Source organism: Squalius cephalus, assembly GCF_949319135.1.
Source record: "Squalius cephalus genome assembly, chromosome: 15".
Taxonomy (NCBI): domain Eukaryota; kingdom Metazoa; phylum Chordata; class Actinopteri; order Cypriniformes; family Leuciscidae; genus Squalius; species Squalius cephalus.
This window is the reverse complement of record NC_137136.1, coordinates 9,988,401-10,013,284: the sequence shown is the minus strand read 5'-3', so window position 1 is coordinate 10,013,284 and position 24,884 is coordinate 9,988,401. Positions and strand designations below refer to the sequence as shown.

General features: G+C 35.9%; 1 protein-coding gene across 1 annotated transcript in view; it reads left to right on the top strand.

Moving 5' to 3' along the window:
- Positions 1-12,635, top strand: part of tsnare1 (T-SNARE Domain Containing 1) — a 130,105-nt gene extending 117,470 nt beyond the window's left edge. The window contains exon 12 of the mRNA XM_079893878.1: positions 11,450-12,635. The gene's annotated coding sequence lies outside the window, so the exon portion shown is untranslated. The remainder of the gene's footprint in view (positions 1-11,449) is intronic.
- Positions 12,636-24,884: the final 12,249 nt, after the last annotated feature.

The window sequence follows — 24,884 nt, the reverse complement described above, 5'->3', positions numbered from 1 at the left end:
ATAGTTTCCATGACAGGTTTCAAAACCAATATTTTCACTACTGGAGCTGCCAGTTTGCTAAGTTTTAAATGATTATTAAACAGCAAGCACAAACTATGCACAAGCGGCAGCCCTTCAAATTCACTCACTTGTTTTCATTCACTCCTTCAAGTAAACTATATTATGGACTAATGTAGGGAATAGTAAATGAGGGTATGGGTGTGATTTTGAACACATATCCCTTATTTTACTGATAAACCACTTTAAAAAAAAAAAGTCTCTTTGAGTTTTCCTCATGGAGATTTCAATGTAGGTTTTTCAAAGGGATTGTCTATATTTGTGGGCACATTTGGCACAGCAAAGTATAGCAAAATCTGACTAGACTCGAAATAAAACAGAAGATCAATCCCATTGTGTTGCTTACAGTTTTATTGCTAGTAGCCTATATTTCGCTCTAGATTAAATGTCAGAACACTATTGCAAGATATATATTTGCCGCCTTTAAATTGGCTTCCTTGTATTTATATAAATAACAACAGTCTGTACATTGTAATATCAGCTTATGGCACATTTGGAGGTCTTATATGATGATTTCGGTCACATCATGTCTTTATTTACAGGGTTTTGTGAATGTGTAAGTACGAAAGAACATGTAAATATACATTCTACATTACAAATATGACTTGTCTTTTTAAGATTGTACACTTATAGACAATTCTCTTTTTTTAGGTAAAAGTCTAGGTTTGGCCGTGCTGTTGTATAAATATTTTTTTGTGACACACTCGCAAAACACTCAACACTGTGTAAAAAGGAACCTGAATTGAATTATGAATTGGCCTCGGATACCTCTATTCGTACACAACAAAGCATCAAGCTCTTCACTGACTTGTTTTGAATTTCTAGGAAATGTGTTGCCAGATCTCCTGAAGAGAATTAATATCTGTGAAGAGATTGCTTCTCGGAAGTACAGTACATTGCTGCCATAGAAACAGAGCATTTAGTTTATGATGCAGATTAATTGCAGACAAAATAAGCACCAAATATATGCACAGTGTAAACCAAGAATTCAAAGCTTTTAAAAAAGCTGATATTTTTCCCAAGAGCTTTTTATTATACAACATTTTTTTATAATACAAAAATGACTCCCGTTCTATTACCAAGGCTCTTTCATTCATCTCTGTATTAACCATTTTTTTTGCTTGTTTGTGTTTTTGGAATATTCACACATGCAGCCCACATAAAAACAACAGCCTGTGTCCAACCTCACGTCGTCTGCCTCTTTTTGAATCTGGCAGAAAGGGCGCAAAGCCAGCACACTTCCCCGTTTCTCCCCGGCACAGAACTGCACGGCCAGGCCAAGTCTCTGTTTGACCCTTATCATGTCTGAGACTGACCGCTGAGTGCAGGATTAGTGGGCAGACCTGCACCTGTGTGGGCAGACACCGTACCCTCCACTGAAGCAGCAGCGTGGGCTGCAGTCAAACCGTGCTGCCAGGCACTGTCACAGAAAGAAGGGACATAACAGACCCAACCCACCCACCACAGGCATGCTGGGAAGGGCAGGGGGAGGAGGGCAGAATTTACCTCTGCTTATCCTTAGAAGCCTTTAATGTCTCTCTTCCATCACTGCTGCTCCTGGCTTAGTGTGTTGCCTTTGCAATTGTTGACTGTTTCAGAGGAAGAAGGTATTATAGGAGGTAGTGGTGAAGCTTTCCAAGAGGGTCATTTATTATATGTATATGCCAAATGCGTGTGGATTTCAGCAGTGGTGTGTAAAGCAGATACTTGCCACTTTGGCGGGTTGAATTGTATATATATATACATTTTTCAATAGTCTTTTGAAAAGGCATCTGAAATAATAAACTGTGTGCAATGTAGTGTTGTCAAAAATGTCGATTTTTCGATACATGTCAATACATGGACTATCGATAACGCTTCCAAGTCCAATACTCATTTTCCGCTGAATGATACCAGCTGCGCTTTCTCGCTCTCTCTCATCTCTCCGACAGCGAGTTGACACACAAAACTTCCTCCCCTCATTTGCTCCGGATGAATACGGTTGGTGTTACAGGGCTTGAATTTTGGCATGGGGTTGCGCGTATTGCGCATAATTGTATTTATTCCAACAGATTTTGTTGGAATGAGTGCACACCCAAAGTGTGTGCACATAAAGCCACCTCTCAGTTCTAAATTGAGTTCTTTTCCACTGCTTATTGCGCTTAAACAGTCAAATACACACAATATAATGTCAAAAAAGCCGGTCTTGGTGAGTATTCACCGTCAGTTATGTTTTAAGTGAACGTAAACAGTTGATATTAAGAAAGAACATGCATGTGTAACAGTATAATGGATCCGTGTGTCAGGTCTTAAAGTGACAGCAGCCTAATATACCTGCTTCCAAATTATGAGATAATGTTAAAAATATCTATATGGCAGTTTTCCCCCATGGTGTCGATGTCAAAATTGTGGCCAGTGAAAATGCTGAGTGGCTAGTATAACTACTAGGAAAACCACTAGCCACAGGGTGGTGAGCAACAAAGTTAATTTCAAGGCCTGGAAATATATATGTTAAGTTTTTCAGATCCCTCTGAACCATTATAGTGGAAAACATCATTCAGTGTGTAGCTAGTTTAACCTCAAAATTGCCTATGGTTTCACTTCTTGTTCAGTATTTTATTTTTTTATCTGTCATTGAACAAGTTGCTCTCAGCTAGTTTTTGGTAATGTTATATTTTTCCCCTTCTTGGTTAGTTTTTTTTCCTTCTTCTTTCTTCATTGTATTTTAGGAGAGTTTAGGATACATATATATGTATGTATGTATGTATGTATATATGTATGTATATGTGTATGTGTGTGTGTATGTATGTGTGTATGTATGTGTGTATGTGTGTATGTATGTGTGTATGTATACATGTAGAATATATATATATATATATATATATATATATATATATATATATATATATAATTAACACAAACTTTTATTTTGGATGCGATTAATCGCGATTAATCGTTTGACAGCCCTAATATATATATATATATATATATATATATATATATATATATATATATATATATATATATATATATATATATATATATATTAGGGCTGTCAAACGATTAATCGCGATTAATCGCATCCAAAATAAAAGTTTGTGTTTACATAATATATGTGTGTGTATGGAGTATAATTATTTTCTATATATAAATACACACACATGCATATTTATTTAAGAAAAATGTGTTATTTATATATAAAATATTTATATATAATATAAATGATATATAATATAAATATATATGCACAGTATATATACATGCAAATATTTCTTAAATATATACATGCATGTGTGTGTATTTATATAGAAAATAATTGTACACCGTACACACACATATATTATGTAAACACAAACTTTTATTTTGGATGCGATTAATCGCGATTAATCGTTTGACAGCCCTAATATATATATATATTTAATGTAAAATATATATATATATATATTTTTTTTTTTTTTTTTAAGGAGAGTTTGAATTTTTTTTTTTTTAATAATAACATTGAAGTGTACCAGCACAAGTCATGCTACACACATCCAACTCTAGTTTGAGTTTTTAGGATCAACCGAGGCATCGAAGCTTATGTGCAGATTGTCATTCTCTCTGAACTGCTAGCGGGACTGAAGCAGAATTTCAAGCACCTTTTTTCGCTGATAAATATTAAAGAATTAATGCTCAGGAAACATTTTTATATTTAGCTGCTAAAGCTGATTTAGCCTCAGTGAAACAGAGCAGACAGGTTCCTGCAGAAAGAGGCTTATTCAAATGAAAAAGCTAAGTTGACAACACTGAGCTGGTATTCACCGTGATGAGACACTGCAAAGATGAAAAGAAAGAAATCCGAGAGAGGCACAGAGAGAGCGAGAGAATATTTAAGGGTGCCTAGAGTACTAAACATCAGAGTCTCTAACAGTGAACATCTGACTTAACATATTTCCATACATGTTGTCATGTCATCAATCATATTATTTACACTGTTCATTAATGCATTTAATATTAGTTATTAGAGTATTAGTTATAACATATAATATAGTAATAAATGCATTAGAGACGTTTATAAGAAGATAATGCTTTATTATTACTACTGTCAAATGAAAAAAAAAAACTTGAAACTGACACGCAAGATTGAGAATTGCACTTTGCAAATTAGCACAAGGTTTTTGCAATGTTGCAGAATTGCTTTAATAAATGAATGCATGCAAGTACATGATGCTATTATTTTATTTTAGTCATGTTATTTTAGTATCATTGAAATACTATTATATTTTGTATTGATATTTTTAAATAGATTTTATATTTTATATTTATATTATACCAATTAAAGTTTTAGTAATTTTGTTGCGTATTTTTAACATTTAACAGTATGTGCATTTGCGTGTACTTACAGTGTACTTACCTAAGAAAGTACTGGGTAATATTAGGTAACTATGGGTTAAGTTACAGTAGGTTTAGGGGTAGATTCATTGTTAGTACCTAGTTATTACCCAGTTATTGCAATTATTATAAGGCATTGTAACAGTATAATTATATATTTATGTAATATTAATGAACTACATATACTTACTATAGGGTTAGGGTAGGATTAGGGTTTGGTTGAGGGTTAGTTGCATGTAATTATGCATAATTTACTGTTATTACAAGGACACTGTAAAATAATTGCAATAACTGGGTAATAACTAGGTACTAACAATGAATCTACCTATAAACCTACTGTAACTTAACCCATTGTAGTTACCTAATATTACCCAGTACTTTCTTAGGTAAGTACAATGGGTTAAGTTACAGTAGGTTTAGGGGTATATTCATTGTTAGTACCTAGTTATTGCAATTATTATAAGGCATTGTAACAGTATAATTATATATTTATGTAATATTAATGAACTACATATACTTACTATAGGGTTAGGGTAGGATTAGGGTTTGGTTGAGGGTTAGTTGCATGTAATTATACATAATTTACTGTTATTACAAGGACACTGTAAAATAATTGCAATAACTGGGTAATAACTAGGTACTAACAATGAATCTACCCCTAAACCTACTGTAACTTAACCCATTGTAGTTACCTAATATTACCCAGTACTTTCTTAGGTAAGTACAATGGGTTAAGTTACAGTAGGTTTAGGGGTAGATTCATTGTTAGTACCTAGTTATTACCCAGTTATTGCAATTATTATAAGGCATTGTAACAGTATAATTATATATTTATGTAATATTAATGAACTACATATACTTACTATAGGGTTAGGGCAGGATTAGGGTTTGGTTGAGGGTTAGATGCATGTAATTATGCATAATTTACTGTTATTACAAGGACACTGTAAAATAAAGTGTTGCCATAAAGTACATTTTTTGTTGTTGTTTATTTTGTCCAAAGCAACCTACTACACTTGCTGAAGGAAGGTACCATCAGAACAGCTTGGGGTTAAATGTTTTCCTCGAGGGTAGAATGGCAATAGAGAACTCAGCAAATCGATTAGCCTGCAGTCGGTTGCAACAAACTCCTTAAATTAAGAAAACCCATAGTGATAATTTCACCTACAGTTTTAAAATAAGATTTTCTTAGCTTAAGGGGTTCATTGCAACCGGCCCCTGATCTTTGACCGCCCCACAACCACCAGCACATTCATTAGTGAAGGTCATTTTCTACTTGCTATAGCCAGTCGCAGTCGTCAGAAATGAAAGACTGCTTGTGCATCTGCACTTGGAGTTAGCATAGCGCACTAGTCCTAGTATATTTAATCCACGTCCATGAACAAGTGTGACAATAAGCCCTCTGTATGGACTAAAATCCTCTTAGGCAAAGCTTTGTGGGTAAACTTGCCTGATGCAAATTCTAAACCCCATTAGCTTTGAGGAACTACTCAGCTGCATTGAGATTAATGGCAGAACGACTACTGGATTTAATAGGGTTATTTCACTGCTTCCGGCCAAGAATAAACAACAAACTTAATGCAAGACATTACTCACTTTCTCCACTGACTGATAGAAGTTTCTGAGTTCACTTGTGACTGAGGTTTGTTGTCGCTTTGTTTGGTTAAATTTGCTCTACTTATACCTTTTGTCGCCTCTCTTACTTTAGAATCAGCAAGAGATCGGTGAGTGAAAATTTGACAGTTATTTTCCAGAAAAAAAAGTTTATGAAAAAAACCTGTTATGTAAAGTATATTTAAAATGTTTTTATATCGATTTCTCTGGCATGAGTGGAAAAAAAGCAAGAGGGGAAACAATAGTAAGAAAAGGTTTAACAAACTGTGTTTCCTACCTGCAAAAAACGCTTGTTTCTCTGCACTGAAGTGATTTTGTGAAATTAGGGGATATGGATTTGCAGCCGCTATTAGGATAAATGCTGAGTGAGAAATGTTATGTGCAATTTTCCATTACAGGGTGAAAAATGAAAATCCTTATTTATCTATTTTTTAGTGCTGTCAGCTCACTCTGAACTTTACTCATGGGGATTACCGACAAACTCTCCGAGTGAGAGACAGGCGCTGAAGCTCCCATGTGAGAAACAGATGTGCGGCGGAGGTATTATAAGTTTGCAGAGTCCCAAACCTAAATGTTAGTAGCTTATAGAAGGAAACAGAGAGATAGAGGACATCTCCCTGAAATGGAGGATGACAGAAATCACACGTGTCTCATATTTGTGGGGTTTTTGGATATGCTTTTCTAGGTGTCACAATGAGACAGCCCCCTTCTAGCTTCAGCTGCTGGCTGGTGTCTCCAGGAAGAGCTGAGATTACCTAAAGCTGATTGGTCACCCTAATGTGCTAGACACCACATTAAAAAGACTTAAAATGCCATTATAGCCAAATGATCAGCACGGAGTCATCGAATACATGCCGCTGGGGGGACTGCAAGCAGGGAACGATTTTAAAAGAATATAGTGTTGTCAGTCCATTGAAAATATAACTAAGATGCCTCCTTTAGAACAATGTACATTACAATTTTAATATAATAAATTAACCCAATCTTCATACTGTACAATTTAAACTGTTTAACTGTCTATTTTAATATATTTTAAAATGTAATTTATTTCTGTGATGGCAAAACTGAATTTTCAGCATCATTACTCCAGTCTTCAGTGTCATGATCCTTCAGAAATCATTCTAATATGCTGATTTGCTGCTCAATTATAATCAATTGTTATTGGTGCTTAAACATTAATTATGGTTTCTATTATGGTTCTTATTAGTCTCACATCATACTTCAAAAATCATTCTAATATGCCGATTTTGGTGCTCAAGAAACATAATTATCAATGTTGAAAGCAGTTTTTGGTGCTTAATATTTTTTGTGGATACTGTGATACACTACCATTCAAAAGTTGAAATAAACACTTTTATTCACAGAGGACACAATAAAGTGACTGTAAACACTTTTAAAATGTTAAGGATGGGTGGGGGGGGGGTCACTAAATATTTTTCAATTGGTCAAGTGGGCAGGTTGACAGAAGGATGGTTGACTGACTCTCAGATAGCTTGTCTATTCACTGTTGGAGGTGTAAAAGCTTATGCACTTAGTGAGTAGACTGTTGTGTCCAAAAGTGTGTTTCATTGTATGCGGGCAGCTGGACTAGAACGTGAAGTTCCAAACAGCTCTCTGCCTTCAACTCATACAGAGCACTCGCTCTGCGTCTGTGGAGGTGCTGAGGTACCATTTAATTCCCTCTCTGACAATCAATACTTTGGCTGTGAAGAGTGCTTGGCTTTGATTGATATGTGCTATCGGGAGAAGGCATCTGGACGCGGACTGGAAATGGGGCGAGACGGATGCTTTTGGAGTGCAGGGGCCCATCTGTCCACATTGATTTGCCCAGAATAGCGTTTGACTACTAAATCTTAGTACTCTTGGATTGGGGAGAAAAGAGCAGAAAACCCTTCTTATCCAGGTCTGGAGTTTAATCTGTCATATGAAGGTTTTGAGGTTTTGACATTCCCAACAGCTGTTTTCATCTGTTGCTTGAATTTCTTTTAAAACATGATCATGTTGTAGCCGCAGACTTGTGGTTAGTGCATATGTTCTGATACGTTCAGCTGTCGTTTTCACGCTGATAACACATTTGGGAATGGCATGCAACATTTCCTGATATCCTTCCACATCTTTTTTTAATGTCATTTATATTGTAGCTTTTAGCCACTTGAGTCTTCTCTCAAACAACTTCTTGAAATGCATTCTGGGATGCTTTTTAAACAGTATAGAAGTTGGTGGTATTGGTGGAAGTTTAGAAGGTATTTTCCAAATGTAGTTTTAATTATCATTTGCTCCACTGAAGCACTGAAGTTGCAATGTGCTGAAACGTTTGCTTGCTCGTGTTTACCTGTAATTCATATGCACTTTGCACTTTTTGTACGATGCAACTCAAAATATTTTTTTTTTTTTTTGCCAGACTTCTTCAGTCTGTAATGGATTTTTAAATCATGCAAATATAAAGCCAATATATTTTGTCCCCAGCCTGGCATAATTTTGATATATAAAAATGTGTCATAAGCAAATACTTAGCTTAGCAAGATTCTTCTTAAATAACATTTAAGTACACACTTATTCGAAATAACCACATCAGCAAATGTTGAGCCAATTTTATCACTTCTTAATCACTTTTGAGATTTCATAACCTCATGACTAAGTATTTATATAAGAACTCCTGTAATATTCTGATTTTAGTGCAGTGCTGCCTACATCTTAGAACTAAAATGTAAAGGCGTCACTTTCAACCATGCTTCAATATCTGACGCTCAAAGCACCCTTTAGCGTCCATATGAGACGCATAACCCTACCACATACCTAAACCTACCCAACCGAAGCGTCACATATTGACGCTAAAGGGTGCTTTGAGCGTCAGATATTGAAGCATGGTTGAAAGTGACAAAAAGTGACGCCTTAGGTATGAGAATGTGTTGGTATTTCCGAATTAAAGGCACAATATGTAAGGTTTTTGGATTAAAATATACAAAAGGTTTTTTTTTTTTTTTTTGTAGAAACCATGGAAACACCAAAGATGCTTTAATTTATTTTGTGTTATGTGACTGGTGAGCAACTGTTTGGATACATTCATCGACATTGTTTTTTTTTTTTTTTTTTTTGTAGAAACCATGGAAACACCAAAGATGCTTTAATTTATTTTGTGTTATGTGACTGGTGAGCAACTGTTTGGATACATTCATCGACAGAAAACTAATCATTGTTACACAGCTCAACACATTTAGTCTTTTTGTTTAAATCTTGTTTTCTTGATTTAACACAAGTACCAAATTTACCATGCCTAATATTGATCTAGCTCACTGCGGTGTGCAACAAGTGTCTCATATAGTAGCCGCCGAGCGAACGCAATAATAAGTGTTATGACTGTATTCTTAAATGTCTGTCTAGTTTGAACTTGCCGTGCTAGCAACTGCTCTCTCTGCAGAAGCTTTGCGTTTAAAGAGCTAATCAAATATTTAGACTCAGATCAATATTTTGTGTCTAATTATTTACTTAAGTGGCAAGTAGCCTTGTAATAAGCGGGATAATGTACATCCAGCCGGTTGTTATCTCAGAATAAACCCCCTTCAGGCTGATGCCTGAAGACCCCTCCTCTTCACGTCCTCATCACCCCATCAGGGGTTTATTCTGAGATAACAACCGGCTGGATGTACATTATCCCTAACTTAACCTGTTCTATTACACCGAATAAACAAAATGGTTAATTTTTAGAATAGCATCATATGACACCTTTGAGTATTTTCTCTAATTCATTTCAAAATATATTTCTTATGCAACATTTCAAAATGACGGTGCTCAAATGACCTCAAATTCAATCTTTACTCATTGCACGCGATGACCTCATGGAATAGGACAGTTTTGCAGTGCATAGCGACAGACAGGCCCGTTTACCCGGAGCTTTGGCCCCATATACCCTAGTCTTCAGCTATTGCTCTGTTTTGCCATTTTTATGTGCTTATGTTTAGAAGATTCCTCATCACTTCAACTCTGTCTCGTAAGCCTGCGAGTTGCTTCAGATGCTCTCTAGCTCCCCTCTCATGTTATTTTCTCTCAGAGTATGATGCTGGTATAATGGGTATAGTGGCACAGTTGGCACAGAGGAAGAGTGAGACTTGTGAGCTTGGTGGCAGGGGGAGATCCTCCCCGCGGTGGCTGTGAAGCAGTCTTTGATGTGGACGTACCCAGCAGAGCGAGCTTCTTGGCCAGAGAGACAGCCTGGGTGGAGGTTGCTCTCTGATCTCTGTCACTTCAAAGCAGGTGTTCTTTCTTTCTCAGTTCTCCATCCTTTCATCCCTTTACTCCTTCACCATTCCCCTCACTTACTGGCTTGTTCACTCCCCCTCTGTCTCTCATCGTCTCAGCCAAGATTCCCACACAGTGGCGACAATGACATCAGGACTGATGGACGTTTCTGAGACCTTTTTGTGAGACGTTCACATAATGCTCATCTGTCATTTCTCTCTCTGCCTCGCCTTGTTATTTTTTTCCTGATTCACACACACATTAAAATCCTTCTCCTCCTCTCTTTGGCAGAATCATCAGTTGACATTTATTTTGTTGTTCTCAATATTACTGGAATTCATACGAGATGCTTAGTCACACGTATCTGGCTGTTTTTAAAACAACATATCAAATCACCAAATGTGGCAGTAACAAAACACAAACAGTTATGTGGAATTAAATTAAATGAAATAAGAAATATCACACAAAGCAAGAGTGCTGTTTTACTGAATATCAGCTGTAACTTTTTTTTAAATAAATAAATGTTTGTTTATTTTTCTTATCCCTGTGACAATTCTTTTTTCCTCTTAAATCATAAAATAGATTAGAATTAGAAATTAGAAAAATCCAGCAGAGGTACTACTTTTATACTTTATCTTTATTTAACTATTTATTTAACATTATTTTATGTTTAGATATTTTCACTGGAAAGCAAGACAATACTGATTAAGAAAGGTTTTTATAGCTATCATAAAAGTTGAAAACTTACGTTTGATGTTGGATAACAAGCATGTGATACTACCCAACATCCAGTGACAGGGAATAATGCCTCCATAACTCTCATTTACTTAAAGGTTTCTTGTTTGCACTCTGAATATAGATAATTTAGAATGAAAGTGATGAGCTATGGCCTTTTATGGATTGCCTAGTTGGATGATTAATGAACCACTTCTGTTCCAAACTTAGGCTTGCACTTAATTAAAACTTTAGGTCTGACCACTAATCATAATTTACATCCCCAAACCTCAGGACAAATTAATAATAAAATGTGCAATTTGCTTCCACACCAGTTAATGTTTTAACTGGCTAGAGATATCATGCCGGGGGTGAAGCAGTTTGCCAGTGCATCCACCGGTTTTTGTCCTTCATTCTGTCCTTCATAATGGTGTTGACCTGCTTTGTGACATTCAACCTTTTTCTGTTATTCTTTCAGAGATCTCTGTTTCCACTCCAATTTCCCGGCAAAACAAGAGTCTGTACGTAGTCCACCTGCGCTCACTTCCTCTCCTCTTATTTATATCTGTATTTCTGTCGGATTGTGTGTGTTTTTGTTTTTTTTTCTGTGTATGCCTGTATGGAAATGTGTGTGTGTGTGAGTGTTCATTAAAAGAGTCTATTTTTAATTACTTTTAATCAGAGCTTTGTACTGTAATGTGCATTTAATTGCTCCTTACCTCTTCAAAGTGGACTCGAATCAAAGAACAAAATCCAAATAGAGTAAATGTTGCTGTGGGCTTCTATGCCAACATTAAAATCTCTTTTCTGTCATTTATCGCTGATTCTTGAGTACTGAGACAAAACTGGCTGTGCTTTTGCTCACCTATAATTCAATTTGGGAAAAAAAATTATAATACGTGAAATATGTAATAGAAATTGACAAATCTGTCATTCATTTCAATGAATCAATGAACTGATACTACATAAATAGTATCAGTTCAGATAATTTTGAACTGTTTTTCAGCTCTATTCTATTATCATCCTTTTAAGGTTTTGTGTGTGTGTGTGTAACAAAAATATATAAGCACAATAATTGAAATGGTACATTTGTGTTAAAATCATTAATTGCAAGGTACAAATGTTGATTTTATTTGTCAAAATGTTGTTTTGTCCTGTCTCAAGAATCAGTTTTATGCTAGTTCTCATATCAGCTCATGTTGATCTTTTGCTACACTGTGCTCAAAATACATGTGTATATTTATTTTTCTAGGGCGCAAATATGTAATCTGTGGGGAAAAAAAACTGTAATTGTGACATTCTTTTTATGAACCTTCTTTATAAGGCAATTTGTTTGTTAGAAAGACATAATTGGTGTACATTTCTCTTTTAAGATTGTAACCTGCTGTATGTGTTGACCAAAAACTGGTATTATAAACTGACATTTGAATGCAGCAGGTAGCCTGCCGTTATGGAACACCTGTTGAGAGAGAACAGAGTTATTGTTTTCATTTGCATAACCATAAATTCATAGGCTGTCTTTCCAAAATGAATAATATTTAAAATGTTCAGTGTCGTGTTGTATTGCACTGCTCATATTTAGGTTGAGGGTTAGGGTTAGGCTAACCCTAACCCGTATGTTGTTTATTTGCCGGCTTTGATTAAACAGTACAATTTAAAAACAATCTCTCCATTTATTTCGCTGTCTGTCTTTCGCATGCACACGTAAAGCTCATAAAACTTCAATAGATTCTGATGGCAAGAGAACTGACATACAAATAATGGAAATAATAGGTTTGTACTGGATCAGTCATTCACCTGCTAATCAATATGAGACAGGAACTTCATGGCACACTGTTCATTCAGAGACAGCAACATGCTCACTATGCTTCCCTCAGAGTGATTATCCTCACGTCGGATGATCTCTGTTGTGAGCAGAGAAAGTCAACGTGCAATTTGAATGGGTAGTTATAGCTTTTTCTGTCATAGCAATTTCGTCTGGTACATCGGTGATGGCTGCAGCAGAATGTTAATGCTTAGCTGCTGTGTTTATGAATTACTGCAGAAGCTGTTTAAGCGTATACGTTGATAAATGTTAAGTACATGAGAAGGGTTAGCCTTCATTCGAGCATTCAGCTTCTTTTTTGTTCTTACAAGTTAACTTAGGGAATATTTAGGATATACTGTATAGGAAGGGGTCAAAGTTTGACAAGTTAGCTTGTAGATGTTATATACACAATTTGGCTGATAATCTTTCTAAATTGGTCACCATTCAAAAGATGGCAGATTTCAAATTGCATACATTTAGCTGAGCAGCTGCCATTAAGATGAGTGGGAATCCACACAGTTCTAAATTAGAGGCCTTTTCAGATTAGTTATAACTAGGGCTGTCAAACGATTAATCGCGATTAATCGCATCCAAAATAAAAGTTTGTGTTTACATGTGTGTGTATGGAGTAAAATTATTTTCTATATATAAATACACACACATGCATATATATTTAAGAAAAATGTGTTATATATAAAATATTTATATATAATATAAATTATATATATAATATAAATATATATACACAGTATATACATGCAAATATTTCTTAAATATATACATGCATGTGTGTGTATTTATATATAGAAAAGAATTATACACCGTACACACACATATATTTATATTTATTCACATATATTTACATATATTATGTAAAAACAAACTTTTATTTTGGATGCGATTAATCGCGATTAATCGTTTGACAGCCCTAGTTATAACTAACATTTACTACTGCTAAGTTAGAAAGAAACGTTATCACTGAGAGTCTGAGACCCTAATTTGTAAGATATTTGTAAAGTTTGGATGATAGCCATGCATATAGCTCAATGTTGCTATAATGTTTCTTGTTTGCTAAGGGGCTGTTTACACGACACCGTTTTTAACTAAAAACGTAAAACTTTTTATGCGTTTTGGCCGTTCGTTTACACGACAACGGTGTTTTGGGTGGCTGAAAACGCAAACTTTTGAAAACGGGTTTCAAAGTGGAAGTTTTTGAAAACGGTCTCCGTGTAAACAATAAAAACGTGAATCTGTGAAAACGATGACGTCATGCACATGCGTATTACATGTTCAGTCTATAATGTTTCATCGCCATCTAATGGCGGAATACAGCGTTTTTAGTCGTGATCCCTGAGAATGAGGATCATTTTGACAATGGAGTCGTCTGTATACACGGAAAACTCAAAGTAAAAACTTCTCAGTTTTAAGCATATTGTTGTCATGTAAACATACCCAAAATCTGTGCATGAATGTAACAATTTAAAGTTACCAAAAATGTGTACGAAAACTGTAACATAAAAAAAAAATTATGTATTGCAGTGATATATGAGATGTTGCAGCTTTAGATCTTTAGTCTTTATTTTCTGTCACCATGCTAATCCAAAAGGTGCAAATAACTTAGAGAGAAAGGTTTTAAATATATGAATGTGTCACACGTGGCAGTGGTGAAAGAAGCACACAATGATAGAAATACAATTACAACAGTCTTTAATATAACAATTTTGAGATAACCAGAGGAGAATTGGATAACACAGCCACTAGCATAAACAACGCAAAACAGGACCAAGGACTGAACAAAAGAGAGAAAATATATATCAAACTAAACGAGGGAACTAATGAGATAATTAACAAACAGCAGGTGAACAAAATGAAACTGACACAGAGGAAACTAGGTCAACATAGAATGACCAAAACAAACACACTGAACAGAACATAATCCTAACAGAGTGTTAATTAATCATTATGGGAACCAGGTACACTACCGTTCAAAAGGTTGGGGAGACCAAAAAAATGTACCAACCAGGTTGATACATTTATTTATTTATTTTTGGTCTCACTTTAGATTAGGGTTCAATTCTCACTATTAATTAACTACTAGGACTTTTGCCTCAATAAACTCCTAATTGTTTCTTATTAAAATTTAGTAAGGTAGTTGTTAAATTTAGGTATTGGGTAGGAAGGATTAAGGGATGTAGAATATGTTCATGCAGAATAATGCATTAATATGAGCTTTATAAGGACTAATAAACTGCCACTATCCTAGTAATATACATGCTAATAAGCAACTAGTTAATAGTGAGAATTGGACCCTAAACTAAAATGTTTAAAAAAAAAAATGTGTTTTTTATATAAGTATATTATGCTTACCTAGGCTGCATTTGTTTATTACAGTAAAGTGTGAAAATGTATTATACTTTTAAAATGTAATTTATTGCTGTGACAGCAAAGCTAAATTTTCTGCATTATTACTACAGGATTTTCAGCATTATTACTATAGTCTTCAGTTACATGATCTAAAATGCCGATTTTGATGCTGGAAAACCTGCTTTTTTAGGATTATTTGATGACAGGAAAGTTCAAAAGAACAGCATTTGTCAGAAATAGAAATCTTTTGTTACATTACACTTGTCTTCACTTTTGATCAGTTTAATGTGTCCTTGCTGAATAAAAGTATTATTATTATTATTATTATTAAATCTTACTGACCCCAAACTTTTGAACAGTAGTGTATGTATACAATAAACAAATAAATAAATAAATCATTTTGTAATATTGAATGTTTGGTCACCAGAGATATTCAACAAACCATGTCTTTGTCTTCTCTTTAAGGAGACTAATTTTTATTTTGTCCCTCGTGTGCAAAAATCCCTTGGGACAAGCTAGTAGAAATATAGATGCTAACACGCTATTCTTCCTGAATCCATCTTTGTTTAGGTGGTAAAATGTTGGCTAACTGGCAGCAACAGTACATCATCAGCTTCTCTTGGCTATCCCATTTGCAACTCTGTTAGCAGGGGATAAATCTATGAGTTATTGCTCCTCTAGGACTCATGAATCAGGGAGCCCTCTGTAGTGAGAATTAAAGTCCTTCTAATGGGCCGAGCTTCTGCAACATATTGCTGTGTTTGCGATCACAATAGCTACCAAGACTTGAATACATTTTGCAAAACAAGTCACTGGAGGAAGCACAAATATTAGAAAATAATCTACCATGGGCAATTTGATAACAATGTCAATTGAAAACATTTGGCAGGAACAATGCTGGGGGGGAAAACACTTTTGTTTTTTTTTAAGTTGGTCTCCAAGTTGGTCTCCCAGACTAATATAACCAAGCAGAATCCCAATGAATCCATACACATGATTATCTCAAACGGTCACATTTATCTTTCCAAAGTGTGCATTTAATAGTTACAGCTGCATAAAAGGACATTTAGTAAACATGTCAATGGAAAACATTTGTCACAGCCCTGCACTTCCATTAAAGCTTCCATCATGATGGCAGTCATTTACACACACATAAATGCAGACAGTGTGGTCAATAACGCAACACTGTCTCCACTGCTTAGGCAATGGGCAAATTTGCTCTTGACAGATACAGGATGGAATAAGAAAGAGAACGGAGGTGTGTTTGTTATCGATGATTTCTAAAATGCCTCTAGCTGGCATTGATCGCACAAAAGAACTGTCCGCGTGCAGTCAGAGAGAGTGTTTACGCATTGGGTGGTGCAGTTTAGCATCAAGGCTTTGACAGGTTGCCTCTTATCACTGACATATGGATAAATGTTTTCCACCACTTCATAAATTCTCTCTGACCAGCCTGCTCACTCACTGCTGCTTTTTAAAGAGCAGCAAAATGTCAGGAATCCCAATCCATAAGCATGAATATGGGCATGATGTACATATTGATTTGGAGTGCATGTTGGTCATTTCTATTTTAGGTGTGACACTGATTGATTTTGCTCTTCTGCATGTCTGGGCCGGTTCACACAGAACAGGTTTTTGCTGTTAAAAATGCAAGATGCAGGTCAGTGAAATTAAAAAAGTGCAAGGTCTTAAAAGATGAACTTTTTAACTTGAGCGTCTCGATTTTAGAATGCAGTGTCATGCGCGAGAAATGAAAAATGTCCAACTACTGTAGCAATAATAACAATAAAAAAAGTAGTGCAGTGGAATGGAAAAACACGCTTCAGGATAGACTTGATGTTCTTACTCACAAAAGATGCCTGCTTTCATTGAATCACCATTAAAAGGCTTTGAAAATACAAAGCCACATCAAACGTCCACATAGTTTGGGCACTATGTACCATGTGGAGGACAAATGCATTCTGCCAATTACCCAAAATCGTACTTGGCCAACTGAAAGAGGCATACCTGAGAAGCTTTTCATAGACAGTTGAAGAAACGGCAAACATATTATTTGATAACTCTGAAAATAAGTCTTTCAGGGAAGAGGTGTTTTCATAATCACATCTTGAGGATGTCATCAGAAAAGCAAGTATTATGCATGTTGGACAACTAGCAATCGAGAGTACATAGTGTATCATTATGTTAACATGGGATGACATCTTTGGCATCACACTGAAATATCTCTGTCAAAATTAAATGCAATCTGTCACTTCAGTCATTTTATTTATTTATTTACTTATTTATTTTTATGAAATGGAGTAACCTACCTTTCTTTGTCTGTGTACCCCCTGTGTGAAGTATGAATAGAATCCTGATTGTATTTGCGAGTAATAGACTATGGCCGATAACATTTTTATAAATTTTAACAATGCATGAACGTGAACAAATGTGTGTTAAAGGCACACTATGCAAGATTTGTACCTTAATATAACAGCTTCAAAATCATTTAGATGGTAAACGAACTCATAGTTGGGCGAATCATCCCGATAGCAAAGCGAGGCAAAACCAGCAATGCAGGTTTGAGAGGTGGCGCCCCAACAAATCTCGCGAGAATCACGACTTGCTTTACGGCACAACGTCACATACATCAACAACATTAAATACAAGTACTCCACAGCGACTCTAGGGGTCGCTGTTTGAGAAAAACGGAAACTGCATAGTGTGTCTTTAACAGTTGAGAAAGTAAACGCATGTGTACTAGAGGATGGATACCCGACCCGAGCCCGACGGGCCGGGCCGGGTTCGGACAGATATTTAGAAATTATGTTCGGGTTCGGGTCGGGCTCGGTCACATCAGCGCGATAAAGCATTGAACATTTTAAATTTAAAACAGCTGATTATGTAGGTAACGTTAGCCAATGTGCCTGATGCTTTTACTTGATGCAAACGTTCGTTTTTGTGATTAAAATGCATGTAAAATTTTACCATAACATCTGTCTTCCTGTGTGCGCAAATTTCAAATTTGTTTATGTAGCCGTGACAACCAAACATGTGCATGCGCGCCTATGTTAAGTGCGCTTGTTTCTCCGTGCGCGCTGATGCACTCATCCTGTTGACATTTCCGAATGCCTTCCTACAGTTGCTTAATAAAAGCGGGCTTTCCACACAAACAAACGTACATGTGTCATTAGTATGAGAAAAAAATGGGATTTTAACTGTCGGTCTCGGGTCGGGCTCGGACATAAATATCTTTATGCCTGTCGGGCTCGGGTCGGGTTCGGTTACTGCTCTGTTGGACGCGGGCCGGGCTCGGACAGAAAAATTCGGCCCGATCCGCACTCTAATGTGTACAGTGTCAGTATATCAGATTTGTGCATTCGTGAAAAGCACTGTTTATTTATTTCATTTGTATCTTTGTTATATTGTATTTATTTGTGCTTTTGCTTGTGGATCGATTATTTGTTCTTATTTTATCATTGACTGTTTACGTGTCTTTAAAGGGGTGGTATAATGCCCCTTTTTACAAGATGTAAAATAAGTCTCTGATGTCCCCAGAGTGTGTACAGTATGTGAAATTTTAGCTCAAAATACCCCACAGATAATTTTTATAGCATGTTAAAATTGTCCCTTTTTGAGGGTGAGAAAAAACGTGTCGTTTTGTGTGTGCCCCTTTAAATGCAAATGAGCTGCTGCTCCTGGCAAAGAGGGCGGAGCTTCAAGTGTTTTCTCCAGTGTTGTGAGGTATTTCCCAGTGAAAAGGAATATTGAACAGAGGGCAGGGTTTTACTCTAGCGCTCCTCCTCTCCATCTCTGCTCATAACAGACTAATGGTTTGAGGGGAGTGGTTAAGCGTTTCCCAACCCAAGCCGTCAAACCTACATCATCAGAGAAGGAACGCCATTCCAGACCGGAAGTAACTTTTCAGACTTTGATTAAAGATTACGACGGCAAACAATTTTTTTCTGTGTATTAACTTACACGGATTAATTTTTCACCACAAGACTAGTAATATGCGCTAACAAAGTAAATAGGGTCAATTCTGATTTCAGTTGGACTTTAAGTCACCGGCCATTGGCAGATGTGGCAAAAAGTTAGTTTCCCCACTCGTATTTGCGACTTTGTGATGGTGTCCATGTGCGTTCAACTCATAAATGCGATGGATGGATGGATGGATGGATGGATGGATGGATGGATGGATGGATGGATGGATGGATGGATGGATGGATGGATGGATGGATGGATGGAAGTAATGAAGGAAGGAATCTGACATGTTTCTTTGCTGAAATGGTGCCAGCCAGGGTTGAGTTAAACTGGTCTTTACAACAGAGCGAATCATGGCACATTAACCGCGCAACTTTAACTTGACGCAACCTCCTTCATGTTTTATAGCATTATGAAGAAGTTGATTTAAACTCTACACGACCCCTAACACAAATCCTCAGACAAATGTCAGCTTAGGCAAGATAATACTTGGTGAGGCATGTTTGTTGTCAGGTGAAGCTGTTCCAGTTCCCAATTCTAAAGGGGCCGGTCAGTAAAGAGGAGGGCAGGCAGTATACAGGCCTCTCATGCATAATGTATCTCTCTGTGCATGTTCTGAAAAAGAAAACTGTCAGGCCCAGTTATACCCGGCTGAAAGAAGATTGCACCCACGTCCCCCTAGGCATATGCTTCTTTCGGGCCCGTGCATTAACACGTCTGTTTTGATCTTTTGGCCTCATCTGCAGGCACTAGCCACTTGTCTCACACCTAAAGAACACAGTGTTTAATAATCTACAATGACTTTTTAGGCTGAGTCTAGTTCAGTAAAGTAGAAATCAAGACTTTTGTTCTTGAAATTAAGAAAACCCCAATGAGTTGGATGTGAGAAAATAAATCAAATAGCTCGAATAAGTGTTACACACATCTGTGCACAATCACAACAATGCAGGCAACTTCAGAGTGTAACCACATTTTATTTAAGTGGTTAAAATGTTCTGTGTTAGAGGCAATAACAGCATGTCTGCTCCATAAGATCCATGCTATTTCATAGCAGACCTTCCAAAAGATCCTTGTATATGATAAGGGTAACTGATTTTATATGGTGTCTTGCTGGTTCAAGTTGAAGTTGGTTTAAGTTTACAGCTTTTAGGTCAGTGCCGCTTTATCACGGAAAATATTTTTGTTGATTTATATATCCATTTATTTTTGCCTGTATTCTGCATTGTTGTTGCACATTCTTGTCACCGAGATGATGCTCTTTAGTTAGCATTTTTGTCAAATTTGTCAGAATCACTTGTGACAGTTTTAAAAGAATCAAACAGAATTACAGTAGAAACTAAACGTTAATGTTTTGGATCAAATACTATATATTTTTTAGCTAAACTAATTCAAGTTACATTATATTATGGAGATCCTAAGGTGATGAAAAATTGTAATTCTTTGTATTCTCTCACAAACATTTCACTACTGAGAAACTCTCAGATTTCTTGGAAATATAAAAATACATTGCTAAATTTAAAAATTATTTCCTTTGTGGTTGGGCCAGTGAAAATGTTGCCAGTGAAAGATTATTATGGGGCATCAGGGGGGAAAAAACTTGCTGTTTAGCTCTGGGCTGGTTGACCACCTTAGCTAATCTAGTAAAACCCTCTTGACCACCATGCTTTAGATTTTTCTAGAGTATATGTACCATTTCAGCCCCTTCATTTTCATTTGTATCAAAATACGGGCCCTCGCTCAAACTCACAATGCTTTTATGTTGTACACAAACAATTTGATAATATGGAGCATGTCAATCAATTCCCCTTTTCCTATTTACGTTTATTTTGAACATCCTTCGGTGTGGCGCAAGTTGAAAAAGGGAAGAGAAGAATGCACCGCTCTCACCCTGGAATTTGCAAACATTAAAATGACATTCTGTCAGTGTTTGGCGCGGGCAGAGATGCCAAGAGAGACAGGCTGAAGACTAGGCTGTCACTGTATGCAGTCAAGCGCTTATTCATGAAATGGAATTACTTTCTGACAATAGCCAGGCATACTTCTGAAGCTTCCTGCTTTTGCTGGACTTTAAATCTCTTATTTGGCAGTCAGCCTCTTTTTCTCATTGGTCTCGACCATTCTAGTTACTGAGTTTGTATGATTGCGAAGAGCATTTCATGTGTGATCTTTTTCAAAAAGGAAACACTGGACAGGAAATTATTGACAGGGTGAGCACTGATGTTGCTATGGATGTCGCTATATGTGCATTTGATGTCATTATTCTTGTGCTTAACTGTTGTCATTAAACCTTTGAAACATCTGAAATGTTATTTTAGTAGTTATTTAATAAATGAACAATAAATATGTGGCACGCCCGGATTTTGCAACGTTACACGCGTTCCTGGGTCAACATATTTTGTTGAATCTGGAACAACATTCCAGTCCAAAACTCTAATCCTAACCATATCCCTAACCTACCCATAACTTATCCCTAAAATCAGGGAGAAAAGATGAAAAACACTGATGTAGAAGCACCTAACAATGGGTTGTAAGCCTAATTTTGACAAACTGTAAACTTGTTCCTCAAAACTTATTGATTGATTGGAATGTTGTTCCAGGATCAACAGAGATGAAAGAGAAATCAGGTTCTTCAAATCTGTGTACTATGTGTATCAGTTTATTGCACGTTTTTTTTTTCAATGAGAAAAAAAGCTAATTATATCATCGCATTATTTCACTGTTCTTCTTGTCGCATTTAAAAAAAAAAAATTAACATTAGTTTGACATTTCTAACATATTAGATATTAATTGGGAAAAAAACAAGTGACAATTGTTCCCTTTCCTTTTTCCAAACCAGAGCCATTGACTGTCATAGACATTAACTCGAAGAGATAATTTACTAAGAATATTTAAACAATGAAACGCTACACTTGCTTCGCAGAGACTGACACTCTTTTGGCTGAATGTGAATGTCATTGTGAGGACTGTACAATAGGGCAAATTATAAAACAAGCTAAATTCATGAAAGAAAATTAAGAACTGCATATTTTGGGAGGATTCTGTGCTACACTGTAAAAAAAAGTTACAACAAATGTTTTTACATTGCTTTAACTCATCAGAAATAAGTTAAGCAATTTTCTACTTTTGTATGTTATGTTAGACAAGATTTAACTCATTTTTAAGTCTGAATACTGTTTCAAACCTGTATGACTTTCCTACCTCTTTTATTTGTCCATACATTGAAAGTCCAGTGTATGTGGGGTCCAGTTTTGGTTTGGTCCCCATTGACATTGTATGGACAACATGTTTCTAATAAATATCTTATTTTGTGTTCCACATCAGAAAGAAAGTGAAAGTCATGTAGTTTTGGAACGACATGAGTAAATAAAAGGTAAATAATTGCTGAAATTTTTTTTCTCTTTTGGTGCTACAATAACTGAACTGAGATGACCTCACATATAGACACTCGCTAGTGGTGTATTCATTACGGTACTTAACAAGACAACATGAATAGGGCTCATCTCTGAAAACATCCCTCTTTGTAAAAGAAAGAGATATAAAGGCTTTTTGCAGTGTGTTGCTTTGAAAAATGATCAAAGAAATAAAACTGAGCTGGAGACAGATGTAGAACCAAACATCAATTTGTGTCTGATAACGTCCAATTCTTAAGAGGTCAGAAGTTGGCCCCTTTTAGCTTCTGAGCCAAGACTAACGAAGACAGTGCCAGTATTAGCAAACACTTTCCAGCAGGCACGAAATGAGAGTTCAGTTATCATGATCCTTGGCCCTCATTAAGCAATTAAAAGTCAGACGTTGACAGAGATACTACTTATTAGAGTCTGTTCACCGTATATGACTAGAATTACAATCCGTCTCCAATCAGTGCCTACTTACAAGGCAGGGATGTTTCTTTCAGGCATAACTAGAAGGGCTGGTTTTTTGATCATCTTCCATTTGTAGCTGTCTCTTCAAATGTCCGTCATTCTATTGGATCAGACTGAGAACCCAGTGTGATCACGTTAGTAATCATAGCTATTAGTACATAAAGCGTGATTTTGGCACACATTTTATTGCGATTTTATGTTTGTAAGCTGAGAATATACATGTTAAATGCTGTCAATACAGTCATATTATATGTTTCAGTGTATATACTAAAAACTATTGAAAAACTAGCATTGGGGAAAATGTGTCACACTCACATTAGTTTTTTGCAGGTAGAAACCAGAACTTATGCTCCGATCAATAACCCAGGTGGATGTGTGTACCATAAACAGTGCTAAATGTTTACAGCCTGGTGTGTGTGCGTGTGTGTTGTCTATCCACTGTTGAATGCGACAGCACGTTTTTTGTTGATCAGTGCACTTCATTGCTGTTAGCTGATGGTCCCAGGCTGACCACTCAATTATAAGCTCGTTCTCTTGTGACTCCCGCACACGGTCCTCATCAAAGCTGGCTATTACCTGGCCTAATTACCAGCCAGCCAGGCATAAGTCAACATCCGCTGGGAATAACCGAGACTGTCCTGCGAGACAGAGTGACCCTCGCACCCCTGAAAAATATTGCCATCTATTTTAATAGAGCTTTACATCAATTCAGCCAGCACACACACACGCAGGCTCGCTGAAGACTAATGCCATAAACCATTACCATAAAGCACCTAATGTAGTCTAGAGATAAGATGCTATAATTTCTTTGAATACCCACAGCCTCCTTGCAGAAACTGGATATACAGGCTTTGCCAACCCAACAGAAATTAGCAATTTAAAGGTTCTGGAATTTAATACACACAAACAATCACATATATAACTCTCTCTCACACACACACTTTTTTCTCTGTCAAAGGTTTAATGTCGGTAAGATTTTTAGCATGTTTCTGAAATAAATCTATTATGCTCATCAAGGCTGATTTTTTTAATTTTATTTTTTTTTATCAAAAATGCAATAAAAACATGATTATTGTGAAATATCATTACAATTTAAATATTTTATTCATGTGATGCAAAGCTGAATTTTAAGCATCATTCCTCCAGTCTTCAGTGTCACATGATCCTTCAGAAATCGTTCTAATATGCTGATTTAAGAAACTTTGATTATTATTATCAATGTTGAAAACAATTGTGCTGCTTAATTTTGTTTTGTGGAAACCATGACTTTTTTTTCAGGATTCTTTTATGAATAGGAACAGCATTTATTTTAAATAAATGTTGTAACAATGTAAAAGTGTTACTGTCACTTTTGATTATCGTGTCCTTGCTGAATAATAGCATTGATTTATGTTTAAAAAAAATGTCTTAATCTGAATAATTATGTAAATAATAAAATAAAATCCATATTTTCAATGTGGTCTCACACTTTTGAACCCCACTATATTTTATTTATATTAGATAAATAAAACACTTGACACATAAAAAAGGTATGTCATTACAATCTAACATTATAACGCTAATTGAAATATTTACCCACGCACTAAACACAAAATAAATCACTTTATCTTTTTATAACTCTAGGGAAATAAATTCCTATACACTTAGTCTTGACTTAATTAAACAGAGTCATTAATTAAATGTAGAGCTTTAAAATCCATTGTTTAAAAATGTGTTTTGAAATAATAGCATCAGGCAACTGCAGCATAAAGATACATTCATGTTTGATTTTCAGCAGCTCTTTATGAGCACCTAATTCATATATAAATAGTTGTAATGAAAAATAACTATTTCTAAGTCAAATAACGTTTTATGTGAAACAATGGCAAAGCAAGAAACAACCTATAGCTGCCTTTTGACATTATTGAAAATTCTGC